At 45.4% G+C, this 20,749-nt stretch overlaps 1 protein-coding gene across 4 annotated transcripts in view; it reads left to right on the forward strand.

Annotated features, from left to right (window-relative positions):
• CYSLTR1 (cysteinyl leukotriene receptor 1) overlaps positions 1-20,749 on the forward strand; it is a 676,208-nt gene that overhangs the window by 333,816 nt on the left and 321,643 nt on the right. Inside the window, exon 2 of one of the 4 annotated variants that reach the window (XM_078688520.1) lies at positions 3,146-3,275. The exons of 2 other annotated variants lie outside the window; for them this stretch is intronic. The gene's annotated coding sequence lies outside the window, so the exon portion shown is untranslated. Of the gene's footprint in view, positions 1-3,144; positions 3,276-20,749 lie in introns of those variants that run through there. One more of the 4 variants, XM_078688517.1, reaches the window with a different exon arrangement.

The raw sequence follows: 20,749 nt of genomic DNA on the forward strand, positions 1-20,749 counted from the left end.
TATCGAACGCCTAAATAGCTTTTGTGGATGGGGCTTCAAACCGACGCAAAATGCTGGAGATGTGGGACTTTGGAGGCAACGTTCTTTCACTTGACTTGGGAATGCGGCCAGATAGGAACGTACTGGGCGGAGGTGTTGCGACATATCGGTCACATTGTTGAATTAGAACTCCGTATGGACCCACTTATGGCGTTATTGGGTTTCATAATGGACATACCCTGCAAGTCGCGCAAATTAGTGGCCATGCTGCTGTTATTAGGTAAACGTCAGATTGCGCTTTACTGGAAGAGAACGACCCCACCGACAGTGGCAGGCTGGATACGATCGGCTGTATATTGCAAGGAACAATTAACATCCTATTGGGAACTTATGCCTCAAAGGTCAAGGCCAGTTGATATCTGGGAACCCTTGGTGGAATGACTAGGTCAAGAAGGATCTGAACTATGTGGACATTGAATGACTGGCGGGAAAGGGGGTGGTATATGGGCTGTGGATGTCTGTGTAAGTTGCGAGTTGTTGCGATAGAGGTGTGAACGCGTGTATATGTTTGGATGAGTGGAGTAGATATTGAACATGTTGGTTGAGATTTGTCATTTTTGATTGACTATCAAGAACTTTGGTATCAGGGTAAGATATGCTGAGGTTGGCTGGGTGGGTGGGGCTGTAGGTTTTTATTGCATTATTATAAATTCTTTATATTGGTATTCAAGGTATATATATCACACGGATACATATTATGTGGGTTGTATTTGACATGGATCGCCGCCGGGCACGTTGTGCTGTCGGCATTATGGCTGTGTATTATAGAACTATACATATGTGGAATTAAGTTGCTGCCTGCCTCCGGGTTGTTGGCTTAAAGCTGTGGAGTCTGTGTGTACATCAATAAAGGTTTTTTGAACTTTAAAAAACAACAAAAAAAACAATGTACAACAATTTGATCACAAATGAGTTGAGAAGTAAAGTGTTCAAATTCGCATTCAGAAGCAAGAATGCGCAAAGCAGCAAAATAGGACACAATACTTTCTTCACACTCCTGCCTCCTAGTAAAAAACATGTGCCTAGCAAGAACAATACTACTCTCTACATCGAACTGTTTCTCCAACATACCCACAGCTTGATCAAACACATTCAATTCCTCTTCACCTAGAGCAGCAACTAAAGGCGGAAGATGTTCTAAGACAGCTTGACCCTCAAACCGCAAATTGTGCTCTAGAATGAAACGCTTCCTTTCAGCGCTGAACCTCGAACCCCCTATTGCGCCTAAATATTTACCAAAGGCTCTATACCACACTTTCCATTTTACAGGAGGGTCACCTGGAAGCTGTAAAAAAGGAGGAGGAGGTAGGACGTTCTGCAGATTGTGCGCCAAAAAAAATATATATTTTGGTTTTTTTAAAACTTGAAATGAATATTAACACATCAGCTAACAACTTGTGAAGTTGAACACAATTAACCAATGCTATACCTGTGATAAGAAATATAGTGACATTAAATAGTAGATTGTTTAAATACATCACACTTAGAAATCAAAGTCTGAATTAGCCTATACTTTTTTTTAAATGAATAAAAACCTGTGAAGAGAAACCTAATTTAAACAATGAAAAAAAAACACTGAAAAAAAAAATAGCCGCCAAGAGTTGTTTTATACTTGGTTAATGAACAAGTTTCACCAGACAAGTTGCCCACGAAGATGCCCCTTCACTCAACAGACACCGAAAACATATTCTGTCTGTCTCACTGGAATGACTTCATCCGATGTGCACCACTCTGCCGCTCGCTGATAGTATTTCCAGCAAATGACACTGATCGTGCTAGTAACTTCTCAGCATACGATTGATTAGGGAGGCAGAAACAGGACGTTTCCTAACACTGCCACCCAACTGACACAAATGCCCAGCTATGATGAGAATGCGCACACTCACTTGACAGTGCTCCAGACTTCCGCTCAATGCGCACGCAAAGATGATGTTTTCAGACACTGACACTGACATCAAAAAGGGGGCGTGTGCAGGAATGACGTCACGTTGGGATGAATCCCCAACACCAAGAACGAATTCTAATACGTCAACATTCAGCACTCGGGAAGCAGGCAGGCAAGTCCGTCGCTCCTCAAAAAGATGGTTGAAGGACAGGTGAGGAGAACGTTGGACAGCAAACAAAGCGCTCACTTAAAGTGATGCACAACAAACAAAGCGCTGACTTTAGTATCAGTCTTTTAAACTTGGGACTCAAAACACCGTCAGAGCTCCGCATCGGCTCACAGTCACAGACACCACAGCGTAGAGAAGAATAATGAATGCGCCACACACAGCAGACAAAGCACTCACCTTTGTAGCCTTGATACTAAAGCGCTTTGAAACTCTGTAACTCGATGATGAAATTGACAGACAGCCAGCTTCACTTCGAGCACGTTGCAAAAAGGAGTAAGACAGTACATTTTCATACTCTCAACTGCTGACCTCCGGCAAAAACACAGAGGCATATTACCAACAACCAGCGATAATTTTCGCTATGTTGGTTTAGCGGCGATATTTTTATCGCCGAGCTGCGGCGATTTTTATCGCTTAGGGGCCTTGATATTATCAAGGTTTATCTCCTAAGTGATAAAAATCGTCCGAAATGCATGAATATCGCTGAAAAGTCAGCGATATTCATGCATTACCGAGCTAATGCTCTTAGCCATGTTATCCACCTACCATTGGATAACATGGCTAAGAATTGCTCAGGGGCAGGTGTTAGCTTTAGGAGATATTCGCGCTTAGTGCGAATATCTCCAAAAGTTGGTAATAGGAGATAGCGATGTTAGCGACTGTTTCCAGTCGCTAACATCTTGGCACGCCCACTTTGCATGTCATTAGTGATAAATATCACTGACATGCAAAGCGGGGCCCAAGATGGTCGCTATCTCCTACTAGCTGTCGCTAAGTGGTGTTAGCGACAGCTAGGTAATAGGGAGATAATTTTATCTCCGCTTTCTTGTCTTTTAAAGCCAAAAAAGTGGAGATAAACCCCCTTGATAATATGCCCCACAGTGCTCACAATTTAGAGCACGTAGAATGACATCTCATCAACCTGTATGTGCCTGTAAGATCTTCAGAGGTTGCACAAATAGCCCACTGTAATCCACTGTCTTTATCTTCAGAACCTTCAGAGATGTAAGTCCAAAAAGACTGGAAACAAGACTGGAAACACAGTAAACAAATCTGCACACGTAGGTGGAGAGAGGAACAGTACAACTCGTCGCCAATTTTGTAGAAATCACACAGGAGCAGGTAAGTGTAAAAACTACTTTATTGACTGTTCATCTCCACAGCTTCCAGCAACTGACAATTTGCTGGTATTCAAAGCATAACGTTCCATTGTCATGGTAATGACATCATTAGAATACAGTATGCATAAAGGGCAAGCTACAGAGAAATACAGAGAAACCACTACAGAAACTCAGTACCTTTTAGTGTGCAATGGATGGAACAATCAAGCTTGCAGAAGTCACGTCCAAGCAGATTCACTGGACTTGAATCACACGCCAGAATTCGATGTTGATCCTCGAAGTACCCTATTTTAACAGAAACTGCTTCAGAAATTGGGATGGACAACTTTTTATTTGTAACTCCTACAACTTGGATACATTCTCCCGAGATTCAGCTGCTGATTTTGCTTCATGTCGTACCTTCCTACCTGAACATTCTGTTGAGTCATCAGAGCTTGTGGTATCTGCATTGATTGAGATATTTTAGGATTTTGAATTCTCTGTATTTGTACCTGTTGAGTCTGGGCCATGTTATGTCCCTTAGAGTGTGTATACCCTCCATACTGTAACCGATTTCCAGTATTAGTCACATTAAACCTACACTCTCGTTTCCAATGCCCTCATTTTCCGTACATGTGACATCGATTTGTTTTCTTAAAAGCTGGCACATCAATACCAGTTCTAGAATCTATTGGAACACCACGATCTCTACACTGTGACTGATTATTCTGCTGTTAAAAACCAGTAACACATTGCATCATCAGGACTTGATAATATCCTTCCTGTGCCGTAATTGTGTTTTTAAAACCGGACTGATTCTGACCTTTCTGCCTAACTCTCATTTGTGCAACAATCGATTTCTCTTTTAGCTTCTGATGTTTCACCTAAATTTTGTCTCCACAATACTTGGTATAACACAAGATCTCATCAAGTGGTTTATTTTGCCAACAGATTAATTGCTGCTAAATCATAGAAGAAATATCAGGTCTCAAACCATTCATGAATCTGTAAACAAAATGTCCCATTTCTTTCGTGGGCACATTTTTCATTCCACTGTACGGTTTGAAAGCCTGTATCAATCTCTCATAATAGGCATGAACTGACTCATTTAAGGGCCAGATATACAACTGTTTTTAGCGGTCACAAATGAAGAATCGGGCAGCTTGCGACCTCTAAAATGGTTGTCTGCATGTACCATCCCTATTTTGTGAGTCGTTAACCTATTACCGACTCACAAAACAGGGTTTGCGAGTCACTGTTAGAAAGGGGCGTTTCAAGGGTGTCCCTTCTAATAAAGAGTTGTAGTAGCATTTATGAATGTCATGCAACTGGAATGCGGTTACAAAACTTTCATATTTTACCGACTCCGCGAAGAAGGTGATAACCCATTCACAACCTGGAAGGGGTCCCCGAGGGAAAGTAGGTAAGCCCTGCAAAGCTCCAGATAGGAGTAGTATGTGTTGTACAAATACTACAAAAGAATACATTACAATACACTACATTGATATGTCCCCTGTTATTTAACTGAAACCTAATGGGATCCTCTATAGCTCTGGTCCTCTCAAAGACAGGATGTAGAAAGACCAGGGGCTGTATTACGTATGCAGTGGATTTTCCTGATTAGCGTTGGGTGCTCCTTTGAAAAGGTGCACCCAGCGCTAACCAGGAAAATGTGCTGCATTATAGTGAATGCACTACCCCCAGGGCAGCACATTCAGGTGAAAAATGGAGCGGATGCTTTGAAGCCTCTCCATGTTACACAGTGGAGGCGGCAACCCACCTGCACGTTGAAGGGGAATTAGAGAACCCCATGCAGGTGTGCAGTGAATGACTGCACCCGCCTGTAAGGGGATGTTTGGGGGTCCATTGGACCCCATTTCCACCCTCCAGAGGGCTGCCATCACTTTCTAGGTGGTGCACTGTCAGTGCTTCTTCTGACAACTTCTTTGCCTCTGCGCCCACATCTGTATTATGGCACGGCTCAGAGGCAAAGCGACTTCCTCATTTGCATGGGACCATGCCCCCATACAAATGAGTGAACGTCCTCTGATGATAGCGCCGGCCCTTTTTATGTGCCAGCGCTATTGGTATTACAGAAGGGGATGCACAAGTGTCCATGGCTCCTTCTGTAATGGCAACGTGCTCCTGGGCACTCCTGTATTACAGCCCCCGGACTTCAGATAATGATGTTTTTTGATCCATTATTTAATATGCCTTTAATTATCATTAACTTGGATTGACTGTTACTCAAAAAAATAAAACAATTCCTGTCCTAACACTTATATGAGTTGCAGTGTATTACCAGGAACCTGTTTCTGTTTTTCAAAATGTATGTGCAGTGCAAGCCAAGGACTGTGTTGAAGTTAATAACAACATGCATTTTTTGTTAGTTGACTGCCCACTAAATAGTCATATTATTTCTTCCGATTTAACTTCTGTCACTTTCACCCAGTTTTAAGTGCCACAAGCTGCCATTTTTCTCCTTCCTCGTTACACTCTGACAGATTCCAAGGGCAATGGGGCACAATGCGCGTTTGTTACATTAGTTGGATACATTGGCATGAATACCCCATGGTGCCTGCCACGTGATGCAGGGATTTACAGGGGAGCATCATAGGTGCTCCCTTGGCCCCCAACCAGATGTTTTGGAGGAAAGGGGGCCCTGCTAGGAGCCCCCAATGTCTCTTTCCTACATGTTTTCTATGTAAGAAAGCACGACATGGAAAGACTGTCAGAAACCATCATAATCCTGAAGCCGGAAACGCCGTCCACACAGGATTATGTGGTGGTTCTATGTCTGAATCCAGCCGGATGGACTGGCAGGTTTCAAATCTAACCGCAACCATTATAATATGGCGGTCGGATTTGAAACCTTGGATGTCGGTCGGAAAGCATCCGACCTGCATTCGAAGGCTTTCTGACTGACATCCAAAATTAGGCCCATAGTGTCTAGCGAATTAGAAATGATGGCACCCTCTTGGCTCCAGACGGACTGAGTAGAACTGTGATGTAAGTGTTAGAGTGGAATGCACTGAAGGCTATTTTAGAATGCTGAGTTTGCGGCTACACACAGAAGATTAAGGCATGTGTTACTAAGCTGTGTGTGTGGCGTAGTCCTTTGTGGGTACCCAGGCTAGGGGAGGATGCTGCACTATTAATTTTCTTTAAGAATTCTGCATCTGCTTATATGAAATCTTCACTACCCCATTAAAAGGCTAAGGGGCATATTCTCAAGGAACTATCGCTGCGTTATCGGCAATTTATCGCAGCCAAAGTTGCAATAAAACTAACACATTATTCACAAGCTGGCGCAAACAGCCGATATCACCAGTTTACCTGCAATAGCAGCCGCCCAAAACATTGCCATAGATGACCCCAGCAACTATCGCTAATGAGATGCAGTGTAGGCGTTCCCGTGCCAAATGCCGCGACAACAACACTCCGCAACATTCTTAACGACCAGCCAGATCGGCGATAAGATCACTAAACAGGTGACAAAGCGCATTAGCAGCAGGAAATTAACACTTGCTCTGACCTGGTGTAAAGTCGGACCACAACATGCACCACAAAAAGGAGCCCAGGCCAGAGCTACACCTGAAGGGCAACAGATGCCACAGAGCCACTGATCATGCAGGCCGGACACCCAAGAGGGCCACAACACCCACCGCCACAACCCCCAGGACCACACCCCACTCTCTGGACCCCACCACCCCCGTACCAGTACTAAGGCAGTGCAGGCAAAGACAGCGACCCGCTTAAAATGCACCCACCTCACACACCCATCACCAGAGAATGCCATTGCCTACTACTAGCCCAAAGGGACAACCAACATCCCACCACAGACAACACTGCTGGCCGTGCTGCACCTGTTGGTCTCTGGTACATACCAACCAACAACTGCCAGAGTCGGAGAAGCTACATCTTTGCTCCTGAAACCTGTCCTGGATGTCATCACCAGCTTGGTACCCCAGTACCTATCCTACCCCCACACTGCACAGGAACAGCTGGAGACCAAGCAAGAACTGCAACAGAAAGCACACACATCCCATCAATGTGCAGGCAATAGCGGTCCCCCGGGAAATCTCCACCAACGTCGCCGACAACCACCCAGGCAGTGTGCATGATTCTACATCTTCCAACAGTCCATCATCAACCGCCGCTTCCAGTATGGCACCTAAGGAAATGCACTGCTCGTTGGCAAGTACCAAATGAACACAACACACACCTCAAATCCACAAACAAGCAACACACACCACTGGGAATGCGCAAGCCACAAACTCACATACAACATGCCAAACACCATGCCCACCCACCAGACATGACAGCACAACTTACTGTGGGAACCTGGGCCAGCCATGTACATGAGCTATCAGCGTCATGGCACCTCAGCCACACAATAGCTGAATGTGGTGACAGGCTGGAACCAGGCATGTGCGAAGGATGCAAGTGACCCATGAATGAGAAGGTGCCCATTGCCAAATGTGGCATGGATGTGATGGCCAGACTTCAGTATGCAGACAACACACATATCCATGTTGACATTACACCTCTGATGTATGGAGTGTAGTGGGCAGTGGACACAACCATGTCATCCCAACCACTGGGGAAGTTCGCGGAAATGTAGCTAGTTACGTCCCCCCCTCTAAGCATGAGCGGAGTGGGCTGGCCCGGCATATGCCAGGCCAACATAGGGGTGTGAATAAAAAGCACGTAACTCTGGGTGTGGTCCTCTTCCGGAATGCCCAACGTCTCTGCCAGGGCGGCGCCTCACACCCTGCCACTTCTAAATTAAACACGCGTGACGAGACTGCTTATGCTTGAAGGTTTATCAAGGCTTACAAGTGCATACGGATTTGGAGTGAGAGAGGATACTTTCAACTCTCTAGTCTACAGGTGTCACATCTTCAATGCAGGTGGAACATGTTTCTTACATGGACAAAGAACTCTAATTTAGATATTGGTCTACTATCGTGTTTAGCCTTGGGAAAGTCCATTCAGACGAAACACGTGTTGGCTGCCTGTTTAGGATGATATGAAAATGGTGCTTGATTTGGAATAAAGGATATGCAAATAAAAATCAAGACCGCTTTATGGACTTCTTGCTTACTTGAGTGGCTAAAGCCAATTGCACTGAAATGGACTTCTTTTTGTGCCTCGTCATTTGTGTAGCCCATTGTTAAACATCAAGAGGGATTTTCCATCTTGGGAGTTGATTTGGCCTCCTATGAGCAGAGGGGGGCTCTATGCCTGGAGAGCACTATAGTTTACTTAGATATGGGATAATTACCTTCCGATGGACGGAAGGGATGGATGTGCATGTGAAAACGGACATATCTGCTTTGTTGTTTTTTGTGTATTGATGCCGTGTGCAGCAGTGCCTGCGATCCTGTGCACCTGCTGCACCCGGGCCGCTGGTTCCCGAACTCAACTTGCCCGCCCCTTCGTACCCAGGTCTCACTGCTCACCTGCAGACACCGGCATGTGTCGAAGAGGGCCCACCACGTACCGTTGCAGGCTTCAAGCCCGAGGCCCGTGACCTTGGCAGCCTACTCCGACCATCACTACCTCCGCGACACAGGCCCCCAGTACTCCTTTCGTGTTGACGTACTCCACCGGCATACACAGCGGACTAGTAGGTCACATATTTGGAACTAAGTCTTGATTACACTATGGCAGAGAACAATATTTATGGCTGACTTGATGTCACTGTACTCCCTTCGATGTGGTGCCACCAGGTCTTAGCAGTGCATCACAACTGCAAGTTTCTGTGGGCCCACGTTCGCCTTCCTTGGGTTCAGACCCCACCCGCACCTGTTCAGCCACCTTGTTTTGGTGTTCTGACACCTGGCATTGGAGTGCCAAGTGTGGGTTGGTGAAGTGTTGTGAGCCTGCCGTGCTTGCCGGTGCTTCCTGCTTTGTGGTCTGGTGCAGGGTCTGTGTGCTCCTCTAAGTGGCTTGGCTGCCCTGCTCCTGGTGGTGGGTTGCGTGGTACGTCCATGGGCTGTTGTAGGGCATCAGTGTCAAAGGTGTGGTGGTCCTCTCCGGCATCACTGATGTGTGGTTTTCTGTGCTCTGCTGGAGGTGAAGTGTATCCCTCTGCAATGTGAAGGGGAGATGCATGTTGACATTGTGTTGGCATGTATGTTGGCGCATTGTTCTTGTTTACATGCAGACTCTATGACAATGTACATTTTGACTGTTTTGGAAGTGCAGGATTTAGATGTGGGACCTGTACATTTGGGCTACATGACAGATGTGAGGTTGTACGTGTACATTTCCATTTTACAGTTTCCAGCTCTGTCAGATGTAGTAGGCCTGTTTCTGCACGTGTGCGGAGCCAGTTGTGTCCTTTGTTCTGCAGTCTTGGGCTGCGCATTGTTCCATATTGTCATCAATGTGGGTGTGCTGTTCTTGCTATGTGGAATGTGCCACGGGGATCGGAGACATGATCCAGGATCATTGTGGGTGTGCAGTGTGCTACACATCGTTGAACATGTGTGCCATTGTGCCCATCTCCCCCCGTCCCCCAGTCCCTGGTCATTACTCACCCTGTTGATGTTGTGTCAGGTCCTCCCGAGCTGTGTCCTCACTCCCAACTCCTTGCTCTATCTCCACACTGTTGACTGTGGCCTCCATTTCCACCAGTTCCTCCTGTGGCGCAGGACTCCCACCTCCTGTCGCCATTGCTGCCTTCCTGTTGGCAGCGGCTTTTTGCCTGGTTTAGATGTTCACATCATGCCAGTGCCTCTAGGCCTCCTCGACACTCTGACTGCATTCCTGGTGGTCTAATTGTGGGTCAGTTGATGGTAGTGTTCTGTCAACTCTGTGACGCTGATCTGGTTTTGCTGCAGACTGCACCCCGTCTTCCTCTCTCTCTTCTCCTTGGCCTTCCCCGACCCCGTTGTTCCTTGCTGGTGGTCTGTGGGGGTTGTGAGGTTTGCATTGGCCTCTGCTCTCAGTCTGCATCCATGTTGCTACGCACTTTGGATTGTTTCTGGTATGTTGTTTTTGTAGCTTTTATAGTGAATTTTCAGATCTGTTGCTGGTTTTCGCTGCTTTTTGTACCGCAGTTGGTCTCATCGCAAGATTTTTTGTATTCGTGTTTCACTTTTTGCGGCGTGGCTTTGATTTTAACACAGTTATTTGATGCGTTATCTGGAGACTATCGCATGGTACCGCCGTGTTGAGAATACTTAGTTAACGCGGCGTAATTTTCCCGCAATAGACTGTGATGTTGAGTGTTGCGTTAAGTTACTTTTGCAATGGTTATCACATGTTCTTGAGAATATGCCCCTAACTTCTTTAACAATGAAATATATGAAAACATTTATGCAACTAATATTTATCATGAAAAAACATGTTCATGGAAAGGTTACGAAATAAACATTTTATGCATATTTAGAGTTTCTTGTCAAATCAGCATGTCAGACAATGTTGTATTAGCCATTTGAGAACTAGTACAATTAAATATGGCTGCCTACTACATTTTGTATGCAGTTAAGCACATCTTTTTTTCATGAAAGCTTACACGTTAATTTCTGCATATCATTAAAACTATTTTATTTTCTTGGTATTTTTAAAATACCTCTACACTTCAAAGACACTCTGTGTGTAGACATGGATTAGCTACAAAGCCACCTAGCACTGCTGTCTTTAAAAGGCAAATAAGATGGTATCCAGGAAGGTGTGAAGGTTAGGGAGCATGCATGGGCAGCGAGGTCCGAATGGGGTGTGACGTTCCCACGACATTGAAAGTAGCTAACAGCTGCAGAAACATTTAAGTGAGCCAGGAAGTAATATCTATACATGGGTAAGGATCACAAATCAATTTGCATTGGAGAGTACGTGTATGTTTGGACACTGATGTCAATGATGTCAATGGTGTAATGAATCAGACACCATAAATCTACCCTCTTTTGTCTGCAGGGCTTCTCATTATGTTATAAGGCAGACTGTGAAGGAAACATGTAGGGATATATGCAAAGTAAACAGTGCAAAGTCTAGCCAGTGACAAGAACTGCAAGCATTGATTTTATAAATGAAAATCATTTAAAAGCAAAATAAACTCGTTTTAAACATATATAGTCCACAAGCAAGAGCCCTCACCGATACATGTAAGTAAGAGCTTGGTTTTGGCACTATAAAATATCTAATGGTCGAATATTTAAATTCCATGTTTACTACCAAATCTACATAAGTCTCTAAATACCACGCTGACCACTCAGTACTGGTGAAACTCATTTCCAGAATGTTAATGCCTGTACCAGCCAACTTGTAAAAACAGAGATATCATCCCTGAGATAACGGAACAGACTTCCTGGACGAGAAGAGTGAGGAAACTCGCTGAGAGTACGGTTATATTTTTAGCACTAATGACGGTTACAGTCTCGATAAATATCTTAACAGAATTGGTTCGAGGTTTTTTTAGGAAATCAAACATTTGTTAGTGTACCAATAAATTATGTGACCCACTCAAAAGAGGGTTTCCTCTTTGTGACAGCTAATTTCTTTTTTTATCAAACATTATATCAAGAAACAAATGTAGTATCATGGAGGCTGACGTGAGCCACATAATTGCTACAGTTTTGTGGTATTTAGGGAGGTTGAGGAAATGTGTTTGGTATTCATTGCCAGCTGTTTTCAGTTGATGATGCATTCTATAGATATTTTTCATCTGGCAAGACTGATGTATTGCTGTGTGAACTCTTGGATGATTTGCACTCTACTCATGCTGATTTGCACTCTGCTCTCTACCATGAATGCACTCAATCAAACAGAAGTTGCTTTGAGACTGAATTGAATACCTGCACTCTGCTCATGCTCATTTACACTCTGCTCTCTACCATGAATGCACTCAATCAAACAGACGTTGCTTTGAGACTGAATTGAATACCTGCAGCTTAATCGTTTGCATCAAGTATCACAGCCACTGGCTCATGTTCTCAATGTGAATGACCATGAGAGTACTCTAGTTGAATCCAGATGAGTAGCCTTGGTGTTTGTGATGCTTGTTTGTTTGTTTATCTTACTTTCTTTTTATCTTGTGTTTTTTGTTTGGGTGAAAGGTGTCCTGTTATTAATGTAAAGTACAAACACTTCTACAGATATATTTTAATGCCCTCCCAAGGTAGTGGCTACATGTATTGTATTGTATTGTAATTGCATTTGTATAGCGCTTACAACCCCATACGAGGCGTCAAACCGCTTTTTCAGGAAGTAGCCCGCTACTCCGGCACCCATAGAGGATTAGTGTTGAATTAGTATAGTGAAACATGCAAGTAAATTTTAAGTGGTGGATATGTTAGTCAGTTATTTGGATTCGGAAGGATAGCAGAAGGATAGAAGAGGAAAGAAGGTTTGTATTTATATAGCGCTTCTAACCCGTGATGGGGTGTTGAAGCACTTTTTTTGGCGAGTAGCACGCTACTCCGCAAACCCATAAAGGATTAAATTAGTATAGTGAAATATGAACCATTTTCATAATATTTTTGTGAGCGAGGATGAAGCAGTTAAGATAATAAGTCAATATAATTACATCAAGTTTAGTCAGAGTAAAAATTTCTGTACTTAAAATCGCTAGACTACTCTGCAGACAACAGCAGCATATTTTCCTTGAAAATGGCGTCTCATGACTGTATAGGCATCGTAATCATTCCTATGTTAGGGTTTCTTGTTACCCTTACAAATGTGTAAATATAAAGTAAGATCTAATCAGAGAATTCCATGAAGTAATTTTGTGAAAAGTCAACACATACGAAATGGAACAGGGCAAGGATGCATGTGGGTTTATAGTGGCTAAAGATTGAACAAACATGGAGTGAAGAGTGTGTGGTTGGGGACTAGGGACTCCAACTTTTGCTTCAATCAATCAATCAGGATTTATAAAGCACGGCTAATCATCCTACAAGGGTTCCAGGCACTTGCAGGTCCCAGAAGCTTATTGGAACAGCCACGTCTTGAGGGTCATTTGGAATTCCGGAAGTGTGGTGATGGTCCGGAGGTACATAGGGAGGACGTTCCAGGTCTTTGCGGTGATGTACTAGAAGGAGCATCCTCCACTTCTGCTTCGGTAGATGTTGGGAGTATGACACGTAAAAGGGGGGTGGAGTGTAATCTTCTCCATGGTTGGTGGAAGTTCAGGCAGTGGTTAATGAATGTGATTCCTTGGTTGTGTAGAGCATTGTGTGTGTGTGCCAGCAACTGGAATTGGCCTCTCTTCGGTACGGGGAGCCAGTGGAGTTGCCTGAGGTGGGGTGTGATGTGGGTTTGTCGGGGAAGGACAAGGATGAGTGTGGCTATGACGTTCTGTATGGTCTCAAGTCTCTGTAGGAGGTGTGCAGCCATTCTTACATAGAGGACGTTGCTGAAGTCCAGTCTGCTGGTGAAGAGGGCCTGTGTCATGGTGCTTCGCGTGTGTAGGGGGTAGCTACTAGAAGATCTTATGCTGCATTTGCAGAGTGAGGAGGCAGGCGGAGGAGACATCATTGATCTGTGATTTCATGGTGAGCTTGTTGTCAATAATGAATCCGAGCTTTCTGGCATGGCCAGAGGGAGTGGGTGTGGAGCCTAGGTCTGATGGCCACCAGGAGTCTTTTCATGTGTTACTGCGGTTGCCAAAGATCAGTACTTCTATTTTGTCTGTTTTCAGCTGCAGGCAGTTGTTCTTCATTCAGTCTGCGACATTGGTCATGCGTCTGTAGAAGTTGGTTCTGGTGGTGGGTTTGTCGGTGAGGAAGATAATGAGTTGGGTGTCATCTGTGTAGAAAATGCTCATCTCCACCTACATTTCCAATTGCATGATCCCCACATACTTGTCCGGACACGTTCCGTTGTGTGTATCATTTTCTTAGCATCACCGGTACATATTGTGTTGGGCACCACCATAGATTCGCTGGTTTGAAGATAACCTCTTTGCCATCATGTGGTAACCACCCATTACGGGCTGGACTCTGAAGAACCGTCTGAGGAAACAGACTACCAGCCATTGCTCTGTGTATCTAAATCTGTTGAACATTACGGAGTATAATCGCAACCATCATCCCTAAGGCTTTGTCCTCCTAGGGGTTCTATACCATTTAGGAAGACTTAGTGACGTTCCTTTTGGGGAAAGACTTCCGTTTTTCTGCATCGGTCAGGCTGGAGGTGCATCAGAATCTTGGATAGTACATGTGGTGGCTTTCCCTGAAGAAGGCATTCATATGCCGAAACGCGTGCAGAAACCACTCGGGAACTGCAGTCGCTTCACGACACAGATACCTGTTCTTTATTAAAAGCCTAAAGAAAAGGTCAATTTCGGAATTTTTTTAAAAATAATCATGTGCTGATATTTGGATCTAATGCATCAGAACATGTATAAAATATTTTGACAGACATGGTCTCAAATATTGAATATACCTGTACATGTATATATTTTTGAATGTTGAGTGAGTGTAATTAGATGGATGTAGCGTGTATGCAGGTTGCTTATATTTTATATTAAAAAAAAGAATATATGACTATCAATAAACTACTGTTTTTGTATCTTTCCATTACGATTGTCTCGCCTAGTGGCACATCAACCGTCTAGAGCTCTTGGCCATTTTCCTCGCTCTAAAGTCCTTCCGTCTCCTACTGGAAGGAGAGTCAGTGTTAGTGCGTACAGCCAACACCACCAGTATGCACTACATAAACAAGCAGGGAGGTACGAGATCACGGCTGCTCTCCAAGCAGGCACAGCAAATCTGGGAATGGGCAATAAAACATCGAGTCCAATTGACTGCAGTTCACGTACCGGGCATCTCCAACGCCTTTGCAGACTCTCTCAGCAGAACTACAACCGGCAACCACGAGTGGGAACTACACCAACCAACTCTAGAGTATGTCTTTCGCCTGTGGGGCCAGCCAGATCTGGATCTTTTTGCAACTCTACTCAATCACAAATGCCTACACTATGTAAGCTAGCTTCCCCACAAAGGGTCGAGCGTGAATGCATTTTCGATCAATTGGTCGTGAAAATTTGCATACGCTTTTCGGACGATCCCTCTTCTGCCTTGCCTCCTGCGCAAGATGAGATCAGAGCCATATCACATCCTGCTAATTGCGCCCAGGTGACCGCGTCAACCATGATTCACAGACCTCCTTCTCCTCTCTCTGTGCCCACCAATAACTCTTCGCCCACTGACTCAACTTCTCACCATGAACCACGGACGGATTTGCCATCCAGACCCGGCATCTCTCCATCTCACCGCTTGGAACCTGAGCACCTTGAGTTTGCCCATTTAACTATTGTAGGGAGGTCCTCGCTCATGCACGAGCTCTTTCCACCATCAAGACTTATAAATTAAAATGGAAGCGCTTTTGTATTTGGTGCAACTCAGTAGACATTGACCCTATGCTTGTTGCCCCTGAGCAAATCCTACCATTCTTCCTCCTCCTGACGAGATCAGGCCTTTCTCATTCCACCCTGAAGGCCTTTCTGGCTGCGATTTCTCGCTTCCAACAAGATGGTTCCACATCTCTATACTCCTCTCGGATCATTCGCCAGTTCTTTATGGGGCTATTCCGGATGTTTCCGTCCATCTGATGTCCTCCACCGTCATGGCAACTGAATCTCGTCTTGACTCAGCTTCTCAGGCCTCCATTGGAACCAATCCACTCAGCGGATTTGAAATTCCTTACTTGTAAGGTTTCCCTCCTTATCGCACTTACGTCATCTCGGTGTGTGAGTGACATACAAGCTTTTACCATTCAGTTCCCTTTTCTACAGTTTTCAAAAGACGCTGTCATATTACGTACAAACCCAAAGTTTATACCAAAGGTTCCATCAGACTTCCACCTTAATGAACCTGTGATACTCAAAACTTTCTTCTCTAACCCTCAGTCTCCTGCTGAGTGTACTCTTTATTCGCTTGACCTGAAGCGATGACTCAAATTCTATATCCAACATACTGCTGCATTTAGAAAGTCAGACCAACTCTTTGTGGCATATGGGCGGATGCGCAAGGGACATCCGGTCACCAAGCAGACCATCACCCACTGGATTTCTTCTGCCATTTCCTTCTGCCATCAACGAGCTGGCAAGCCTCTTTCTGCTCCGATGAGAGCACATTCGACGAGAGCAGTAGCATCCTCTACTGCCCTGTTCCCTGGAGTGCCTCTGCATCAGATCTGCAGGGCGGCAACATGGTCCATCAGGCACACGTTCACGAGGCACTACTGTCTGGAGACAGCTAATGCTGCGGACACTGCTGTGGGTCAAGCGGTGCTACGAAATCTCTTCAAATAAAGGTGAGCCTCTGTTGCTTCCCGCCTCCTCTCATAAGAGGTTTTCTTGCATATATATATATGTGTTCTTACAATATATCGCTGTATGACTGCATTTTCATGAGTTACCTTTTATGTTGGTTATGGTTATTGCTTACTGCTTTCTATTCTTATCCAAGCATGTGAATCTATGAAAGACACCCTAATACTGAGAAGAACAAAAGTTACATCACTCATGACCTCACTGATGACATCTCAAATAACATCACTGATGACATCACTCATAACATCATCCTTGTGAAAGAGTGGCAGACCTCCTCTCAGCGTAATATAAGAACAAAAGTTACTTACCTGTAAACTGTGATTCTCCAGTATGTTTGCCCCCCTCCACGAGAAAAAAAAAGTAGTTGGCCATGCCCCGAAGGATGGGGTCCCCGAGGCCGGAATTGGCCACGGGAGGGTGGCTATGCGGCCCCCTTCCCGTAAAGAATTTAAAAAAAAAAGAATTGGGGCAGGCCCTGGGGGATGGGGTCCCAGGGCCAAAAAAAAAAAGAAAAAGCCCACCAGCAACCTTCAGTATGTGCCAGGGGGCTGCATTGCCGAGAGGTGTAAAAAGGGGCGTGGCCTCATTACACCTCTCGGCAACCCAGCTCCCTGGTGCATACTGGAATACTGGAGGTTCCTGGTGGGCTAGTTGGCCCCCAGGGACCCCCAGTATGCAAGGGGAATAAGTTCCCTTCCCCCGGGGCCTGCCTTTTTATTTTTTTTTGGAAGAGGGGCGGCGTGGCCCCCCCTCCCGGGCCACTTCTGGCCCTGGGGACCCCATCCCCCAGGGCCTGGCCCTCCTCGTTGGGGGCCGTGGGTCGGTACCCAAGCCCCCCACAGTCCCTGCCGGCTCCCCGCATTGCAATCCGCTTTGATTTTTGAAAGAGAGAGCAGGTTTCCTGCTCTCTCTTTCAAAAATCAAAGCAGTTTGCTATGGTAGGGTGGGAGCCGCGAGGCTCCCGCCCTACCAGAGCAAACAGCAGTGTCCCGGGGGTGGGCACCTCGGGACACTGCAGGAGCCGGCCCTGGGGGGTGGCAGTCCCCAGGGCCATCGAGGGCTCCAAGAGGGGGGGCGCTCAGCCCCCCTCCCACCTGTTAAAAGCCCGGGGGTGGTGGTCCCCGGGGCTGGGGGGCCGTGAGACCCCCGCATACTTAGTAAGAAAGCCCCGGGGGGTGGCAGTCCCCGGGGCTCGGGGGGCCTTAGAGGCCCCCATCATTAATATCAAAGCCCTGGGGGTGGCGGTCCCCGGGGCATGTGGGGGGGCTTGAGCCCCCCACACAGGTTTTTTTTTTAAACGAAACCCGTGGGGTGGCGGTCCCCAGGGCTGCGGGGCGGGGGCATGGGCCCCCCGCATACTTAGTAAGAAAGCCCCAGGGGTGGTGGTCCCTGGGGCTCGGGGGACCTTAGAGGCCCCCCATCATTAATATCAAAGCCCCGGAGGGTGGCGGTCCCCGGGACTGCAGGGGCCCTTGTGCCCCCCGCTATCATAAATACTTTGCCCAGGGGGGAGGCGGTCCCTGGGGCAGTGTGGGGGGGATTGGGTCCCCCCACACCTTTTTTTACATTATGCCCCTGGGATTAGGTCCCCCCGAGGGCTAATTTTTAAAAAAAGCAGACCAGGTTGTTTTTGTTTTTTTTCACGGGGTACGCGTACCTACGCTTACCGACGCGTACCCTGCGATTTTTAAAAAAAAATAAAAAGGGGGGGGCCTTGGGGGTCCTTGTGGGACCCCCTGAGTAGGCCCAGGGGGTCAGGGTGTTTCTACCCTGCCCCCTTTGTGTTTTTTGCACACTTTTTTCACTGCTTTCTTGTGCCTTCGTTCTACCGAGGCACAAGATGGCTGCCAACACTACCTGGTTTGGAGTGTTGACAGACAGTTGACAGCCAATGAGCATGCAGCTCGTGCTCGTAATGGTACGCTTGACCGTACTCTTACCGTACGCGTACAGTAAGCGCCTCTAGATATATCTATGATTTTACTTTTGATTTTCTCATGAACTACTGAACGGATTTATACCATTTAACAAAAAGGGTAATCTGTGAACCAAACTCTACCTTTTTGCCAAATTTGGTGTAATTTTGTTCAGCCGTTCGGGCTGTAGCCCTGGCTAAAGGTCCTATAGAAAATTGCATGGGGAAAACATGTTTTGGGACTCCCCTTTTGTCTCGGCCCCCGCTTGACGAATCAGCCCCAAACTTTCAGAGAAGGAGCTGAGTAGAGCAGGCCATCTTCTTGGAGAATTCCGCGAAGATTCGTCCACCTGCGCCAAAGTTATTCCAAATAGAATGTTGCGGATTTCTTATGGAAACTGGGTCCTAACTATAACTACCTACTGGCGTATTTATGAATCCTATGCTGGTGTTTATCTATTAATTACCTTGTATTGATTGTTAATTTATCTGTATGTAATATAAGATGTCATCTTCAAAATATGCTCTATTTGCACAACTTCCTACTTTAGACATTCAGGATGGCAACAGTTATTTGGGTGTTACAATGGGGTATTAAGGTATTTTACCAATATTATTTCCCAATTTTTGCAAGCCCAGTATACCTATGGTACTAATCCTCATGCTGAGTTGTGATTTTTCACCTTATTGCAACACTTTACTCCCCCTTTGGGTTATCACCACACATAGACATTAAAAGCATATGGGGCTCCATATCGTTTCCATTTTTAAAAATATCTGTGCAACTAATTTCTGTAAAAGAAAGCACATACCGCAATATCTCGAACATCAGTAGTAGCTTTGCACTTTAAGTTTTTCACATTATCTGAAATTTTGAATGTAATACAAACTTATTATTATTAATTATTCTTAGACAAAAGGTTTTACATTTCACATAACGTACTACAACGATAGTCTTTGCTTTAAATAAATAGTTAAATTCAAAGCGCAAAGTATACTAAACTCGCTAAAACGTTTAAACATCGTGTGTAGATTTTTGACGTTACAACTCTTCTATGTCTATACCATTTGTAGGCTTTCATGTCATGTGATTAATGTATTTAAACCTATGTCCGGTGATCAACTGTGTCATGTGATCAAGCGCTCTGTGAAGCGTGAAACGCGTCGTGATGACTGGGAGCACCGAAGCCTAATAAATCACTTTTTTGCACTGTACCTGGGTTCGTGTCCGTACTTGCAGCCTAGAGAAAGCCTGCGCCGTGCCGGATTATCCTTGGAATATATTTATATATATATATATTACCTACTGGCGGTCGCCAGTAGGTATATATAGTTAGGATTTTTTCTCTATGGGTTTTTTGAAAATTCTATGTCTAATAACTTTGGCGTTTGTGGACGGAATTGGCTGAAATTTTCAGGAAAATGGCACATTTTGTTTCTGAGCAGCCCTTGAAAATTTGGGGGGGGGTTCGTCCAGTGGGGGCCGAGAAAAAAGGGGGGTCCCAAAACGTGTTTTTAACATTGAGTTTTCCATAGGGCGGTTGGCCTCACTTTTAGCCCGAACGGCTGAATGGATTTGCACGAAACTTGGCAAAATTGTAGGGACTGGTAGCCCGATGTGCCTTTTGTAGGTCTCAATATATGTGCTCCAGTGGATTTTGAGAAATTAACGTTTAAAAAAAGATATATATCTGTAACAGCGGACCGGTTAGCGCTCTGGTTCGCGGACTTTTCGCGCAACGGAGCTTTGTGAAGCGAAGCTGATTGGTTCTCCGGCGTCTGTCAACATTCCAAACAGTCCGTAGCGGCCGCCATCTTGTCTCTCGGTAGGATCGAGAGACAAGAGGAGGTCAAAACAAAGGGGGAAATAACTATAAGGGGGCATAGTAGATCCTCGCTGACCCCCTAGGTTTGATGTGGAGGTTTTAAAAGGGCCCCGCGGGGCAAAAAAAAATAATAAAAATAATAATTGAACGGCTGAATGGATTTGCACGAAACTTGGCAAAATATTAGGGACTGGTAGCCCGATGTGCCTTTGCTAGGTCTCAATATATGTGCTCCAGTGGATTTTGAGAAATTAACGTTCAAAAAAAGATATATATCTGTAACAGCGCTCCGCTTCGCGTAACGGAGGTTTGCGAAGCTGATTGGTCATTCTGTCACTGGGCTATAGTTGGGCTACATCTGGCTGATATTTGGGCTACATTTGTTTTTTTGTGTGTCTGGCGGCCATCTTTGGGCTACATTGGGCTACATTGGGCTTCATTGGGCTACATTCGGCTAATTAGCAAATAGC

This window comes from Lissotriton helveticus, chromosome 4_1 (assembly GCF_964261635.1).
Source record: "Lissotriton helveticus chromosome 4_1, aLisHel1.1, whole genome shotgun sequence".
In the NCBI taxonomy this organism is placed as follows: Eukaryota; Metazoa; Chordata; class Amphibia; order Caudata; family Salamandridae; genus Lissotriton; species Lissotriton helveticus.